Raw genomic sequence first — 6,576 nt, forward strand, 5'->3', positions numbered from 1 at the left:
GATCGAATCTCGGGCAAGTAACATACCGATGACAAAGGGAACAACGTATGTTGTTATGCGGTCTGACCGATAAAGATCTTCGTAGAATATGTAGGAGCCAATATGGGCATCCAGGTCCCGCTATTGGTTATTGACCGGAGACGTGTCTCGGTCATGTCTACATTGTTCTCGAACCCGTAGGGTCCGCACGCTTAAGGTTACGATGACAGTTATATTATGAGTTTATGCGTTTTGATGTACCGAAGGTTGTTCGGAGTCCCAGATGTGATCACGGACATGACGAGGAGTCTCAAAATGGCCGAGAAGTAAAGATTGATATATTGGAAGCCTATATTTGGACATGGGAATCGTTCCGGGTGAAATCGGCATTTTTCCGGAGTACGGGGGGGTTACCGGAACCCCCCGGGAGTTTATTGGGCCTACATGGGCCTTGAGGTAGAAGAGAGAAGGAGGCAAGAGGTGGCCGCGCGCCCCTCCCCTTCCTAGTCCGAATAGGACAAGGGAAGGGGGGCGGCGCCCCCCCTTTCCTTCCTCTCTTCCACCTCTTTCCCCTCTCTCCTTGTCCAACTAGGAGTCCTACTCCCGATGGGAGTAGGACTCCCCCTTGGCGCGCCCACCTTGGCCGGCCGCCCCCTCTCCCTGGCTCCTTTATATACTGAGGCAAGGGGCACCCTAGGACACACAAGTTGATCCACGTGATCTATTCCTTAGCCGTGTGCGGCGCCCCCAGCCACCATAGTCCTCGATAATACTGTAGCGGAGCTTAGGCGAAGCCCTGCTGCTGTAGTGCATCAAGATCGTCACCACGCCGTCGTGCTGACGGAACTCTTCCCCGACACTTTGCTAGATCAGAGTCCGGGGATCGTCATCGAGCTGAACGTGTGCTCGAACTCGGAGGTGCCGTAGTTTCGGTGCTTGATCGGTCGGATCATGAAGACGTACGACTACATCAACCAAACGCTTCCGTTGTCGATCTACTAGGTATGTAGATCACACTCCCCCCTCGTTGCTATGCATCACATGATCTTGCATGTGCATAGGAAATTTTTTGAAATTACTACAAAACCCAACAGTGGCATCCGAGCCTAGGTTTTATATGTTGATGTTATATGCACGAGTAGAACACAAGTGAGTTGTGGGCGATATAAGTCATACTGCCTACCAGCATGTCATACTTTGGTTTGGCGGTATTGTTGGATGAAGCGGCCCAGACCGACATTACGCGTACGCTTACGCGAGACCGGTTCTCCCGACGTGCTTTGCACAGAGGTGGCTTGTGGGTGACAGTTTCTCCAACTTTAGTTGAACCAAGTATGGCTACGCCCGGTCCTTGCGAAGGTTAAAACAGAGTCAAATTGACAAACTATCGTTGTGGTTTTGATGCGTAGGTGAGATTGGTTCTTACTTAAGCCCGTAGCAGCCACGTAAAACTTGCAACAACAAAGTAGAGGACGTCTAACTTGTTTTTGCAGGGCATGTTGTGATGTGATATGGTCAAGACATGATGCTGAATTTTATTGTATGAGATGATCATGTTTTGTAACCGAGTTATCGGCAACCGGAAGGAGCCATATGGTTGTCGCTTTATTGTATGCAATGCAATCGCGATGTAATGCTTTACTTTATCACTAAACGGTAGCGATAGTCGTAGAAGCACAAGCTTGGCGAGACGACAACGATGCTACGATGGAGATCAAGGTGTCACGCCGATGACGATGGTGATCACGACGGTGCTTCAGAGATGGAGATCACAAGCACAAGATGATGATGGCCATATCATATCACTTATATTGATTGCATGTGATGTTTATCTTTTATGCATCTTATCTTGCTTTGATTGACGGTAGCATTATAAGATGATCTCTCACTAAATTATCAAGAAGTGTTCTCCCTGAGTATGCACCGTTGCGAAAGTTCTTCGTGCTGAGACACCACGTGATGATCGGGTGTGATAGGTTCTACGTTCAAATACAACGGGTGCAAAACAGTTGCACACGCGGAATACTCAGGTTATACTTGACGAGCCAAGCATATACAGATATGGCCTCGGAACACGGAGACCGAAAGGTCGAGCGTGAATCATATAGTAGATATGATCAACATAATGATGTTCACCAATGAAAACTACTCCATCTCACGTGATGATCGGACATGGTTTAGTTGATTTGGATCACGTAATCACTTAGAGGATTAGAGGGATGTCTATCTAAGTGGGAGTTCTTTAAGTAAATTAACTGAACTTAAATTTATCATGAAACTTAGTACCTGATTAGTATCTTGCTTGTTTATGTTTGATTGTAGATAGATGGCTCGTGCTGTTGTTCCGTTGATTTTTAATGCGTTCCTTGAGAAAGCAAAGTTGAAAGATGATGGTAGCAATTACACGGACTGGGTCCGTAACTTGAGGATTATCCTCATTGCTGCACAGAAGAATTACGTCCTGGAAGCACCGCTGGGTGCCAGGCCTGCTGCAGGAGCAATGCCGGATGTTATGAACGTCTCGCAGAGCAAAGCTGATGACTACTCGATAGTTCGGTGTGCCATGCTTTACGGCTTAGAATCGGGACTTCAACGACGTTTTGGACGTCATGGAGCATATGAGATGTTCCAGGAGTTGAAGTTAATATTTCAAGCAAATGCCCGGATTGAGAGATATGAAGTCTCCAATAAGTTCTATAGCTGCAAGATGGAAGAGAACAGTTCTGTTAGTGAGCATATACTCAAAATGTCTGGGTATAATAATCACTTGATTCAATTGGGAGTTAATCTTCCAGATGATTGCGTCATTGACAGAATTCTCCAATCACTGCCACCAAGCTACAAGAGCTTCGTGATGAACTATAATATGCAAGGGATGAATAAGACTATTCCCGAGCTCTTCGCAATGCTGAAAGCTGCGGAGGTAGAAATCAAAAAGGAGCATTAAGTGTTGATGGTCAACAAGACCACTAATTTCAAGAAAAAGGGCAAAGGGAAGAAGAAGGGGAACTTCAAAAAGAACGGCAAGCAAGTTGCTACTCAAGAGAAGAAACCCAAACCTGGACCTAAGCCTGAAACTGAGTGCTTCTATTGCAAGCAGACTGGTCACTGGAAGCGGAACTGCCCCAAGTATTTGGCGGATAAGAAGGATGGCAAGGTGAACAAAGGTATATGTGATATACATGTTATTGATGTGTACCTTACTAATGCTCGCAGTAGCACCTAGGTATTTGAGACTGGTTCTGTTGCTAATATTTGCAACTCGAAACAGGGACTACGGATCAAGCGAAGATTGGTTAAGGACGAGGTGACGATGCGCGTGGGAAACGGTTCCAAAGTCGATGTGATCGCAGTCGGCACGCTACCTCTACATCTACCTTCGGGATTAGTATTAGACCTAAATAATTGTTATTTGGTCCCAGCGTTAAGCATGAACATTATATCTGGATCTTGTTTGATGCGAGACGGTTATTCATTTAAATCAGAGAATAATGGTTGTTCTATTTATATGAGTAATATCTTTTATGGTCATGCACCCTTGAAGAGTGGTCTATTCTTGTTGAATCTCGATAGTAGTAACACACATATTCATAATGTTGAAGCCAAAAGATGCAGAGTTGATAATGAGAGTGCAACTTATTTGTGGCACTGCCGTTTAGGTCATATCGGTGTAAAGCGCATGAAGAAACTCCATACTGATGGATTTTTGGAACCACTTGATTATGAATCACTTGGTACTTGCGAACCGTGCCTCATGGGCAAGATGACTAAAACGCCGTTCTCCGGTACTATGGAGAGAGCAACAGATTTGTTGGAAATCATACATATAGATGTATGTGTTCCGATGAATATTGAGGCTCGTGGCGGATATCGTTATTTTCTCACCTTCACAGATGATTTAAGCAGATATGGGTATATCTACTTAATGAAACATAAGTCTGAAACATTTGAAAAGTTCAAAGAATTTCAGAGTGAAGTTGAAAATCATCATAACAAGAAAATAAAGTTTCTATGATCTGATCGTGGAGGAGAATATTTGAGTTACGAGTTTGGTGTACATTTGAAAAATTGTGGAATAGTTTTGCAACTCACGCCACCCGGAACACCACAGCGTAATGGTGTGTCCGAACGTCGTAATCGTACTTTACTGGATATGGTGCGATCTATGATGTCTCTTACTGATTTACCGCTATCGTTTTGGGGATACGCTCTAGAGACGGCCGCATTCACGTTAAATAGGGCACCATCAAAATCCGTTGAGACGACGCCTTATGAACTGTGGTTTGGCAAGAAACCAAAGTTGTCGTTTCTGAAAGTTTGGGGCTGCGATGCTTATGTGAAAAACTTCAACCTGATAAGCTCGAACCCAAATCGGAGAAATGTGTCTTCATAGGATATCCAAAGGAAACTATTGGATACACCTTCTATCACAGATCCGAAGGCAAGACTTTTGTTGCTAAATTTGGAAACTTTCTGGAGAAGGAGTTTCTCTCGAAAGAAGTGAGTGGGAGGAAAGTAGAACTTGACGAGGTAACTATACCTGCTCCCTTATTGGAAAGTAGTACATCACAAAAAACTGTTTCTATGACACCTACACCAGTTAGTGAGGAAGCTAATGATGATGATCATGAAACTTCAGAACAAGATACTACTGAACCTCGTAGATCAACCAGAGTAAGATCCGCACCAGAGTGGTACGGTAATCCCGTTCTGGAAATCATGCTACTAGATCATGATGAACCTACGAACTATGAAGAAGCAATGGTGAGCCCAGATTCCGCAAAGTGGCTTGAAGCCATGAAATCTGAGATGGGATCCATGTATGAGAACAAAGTATGGACTTTGGTTGACTTGCCCGATGATCGGCAAGCAATTGAGAATAAATGGATCTTCAAGAAGAAGACTGACGCTGACGGTAATATTACTATCTAAAAAGCTCGACTTGTCGCAAAAGGTTTCCGGCAAGTTCAAGGGATTGACTACGATGAGACCTTCTCACCCGTAGCGATGCTTAAGTCTGTCCGAATCATGTTAGCAATTGCTACATTTTATGATTATGAAATTTGGCAGATGGATGTCAAAATTGCATTCCTGAATGGATTTCTGGAAGAAGAGTTGTATATGATGCAACCAGAAGGTTTTGTCGATCCAAAGGGAGCTAACAAAGTGTGCAAGCTCCAGCGATCCATTTATGGACTGGTGCAAGCCTCTCGGAGTTGGAATAAATGCTTTGATAGTGTGATCAAAGCATTTGGTTTTATACAGACTTTTGGAGAAGCCTGTATTTACAAGAAAGTGAGTGGGAGCTCTATAGCATTTCTGATATTATATGTAGATGACATATTATTAATTGGAAATGATATAGAATTTCTGGATAGCATAAAGGGATACTTGAATAAGAGTTTTTCAATGAAAGACCTCGGTGAAGCTGCTTACATATTAGGCATTAAGATCTATAGAGATAGATCAAGACGCTTAATTGGACTTTCACAAACCACATACCTTGAATTTTTTTTGAAGAAGTTCAAAATGGATCAAGCAAAGAAAGGGTTCTTGCCTGTGTTACAAGGTGTGAAGTTGAGTAAGACTCAATGCCCGACCACTGCAGAAGATAGAGAGAATATGAAAGATGTTCCCTATGCATCAGCCATAGGATCTATCATGTATGCAATGTTGTGTACTAGACCTGATGTGTGCCTTGCTATAAGTCTAGCAGGGAGGTACCAAAGTAATCCAGGAGTGGATCACTAGACAGCGGTCAAGAACATCCTGAAATACCTGAAAAGGACTAAGGATATGCTTCTCATATATGGAGGTGACAAAGAGCTCATCGTAAAAGGTTACGTTGATGCAAGCTTTGACACTGATCCGGACGATTCTAAATCGCAAACCGGATACGTGTTTACATTAAACGGTGGAGCTGTCAGTTGGTGCAGTTCTAAACAAAGCATTGTAGCGGGATCTACATGTGAAGCAGAGTACATAGCTGCTTCGGAAGCAGCAAATGAAGGAGTCTGGATGAAGGAGTTCATATCCGATCTGGGTGTCATACCTAGTGCATCGGGTCCAATGAAAATCTTTTGTGACAATACTGGTGCAATTGCCTTGGCAAAGGAATCCAGATTTCACAAGAGAACCAAGCACATCAAGAGACGCTTCAATTCCATCCGGGATCTAGTCCAAGTGGGAGACATAGAGATTTGCAAGATACATACGGATCTGAATATTGCAGACCCGTTGACTAAGCCTCTTCCATGAGCAAAACATGATCAGCACCGAGGCTCCATGGGTGTTAGAATCATTACTGCATAATCTAGATTATTGACTCTAGTGCAAGTGGGAGACTGAAGGAAATATGCCCTAGAGGCAATAATAAAGTTATTATTTATTTCCTTATAATCATGATAAATGTTTATTATTCATGCTAGAATTGTATTAACCGGAAACATAATACATGTGTGAATACATAGACAAACAAAGTGTCACTAGTATGCCTCTACTTGACTAGCTCGTTAATCAAAGATGGTTATGTTTCCTAACCATGAACAATGAGTTGTTATTTGATTAACGGGATCACATCATTGAGAGAATGATCTG

The sequence above is a fragment of the Triticum urartu genome, chromosome 4 (assembly GCF_003073215.2).
Source record: "Triticum urartu cultivar G1812 chromosome 4, Tu2.1, whole genome shotgun sequence".
Lineage (NCBI taxonomy): Eukaryota > Viridiplantae > Streptophyta > Magnoliopsida > Poales > Poaceae > Triticum > Triticum urartu.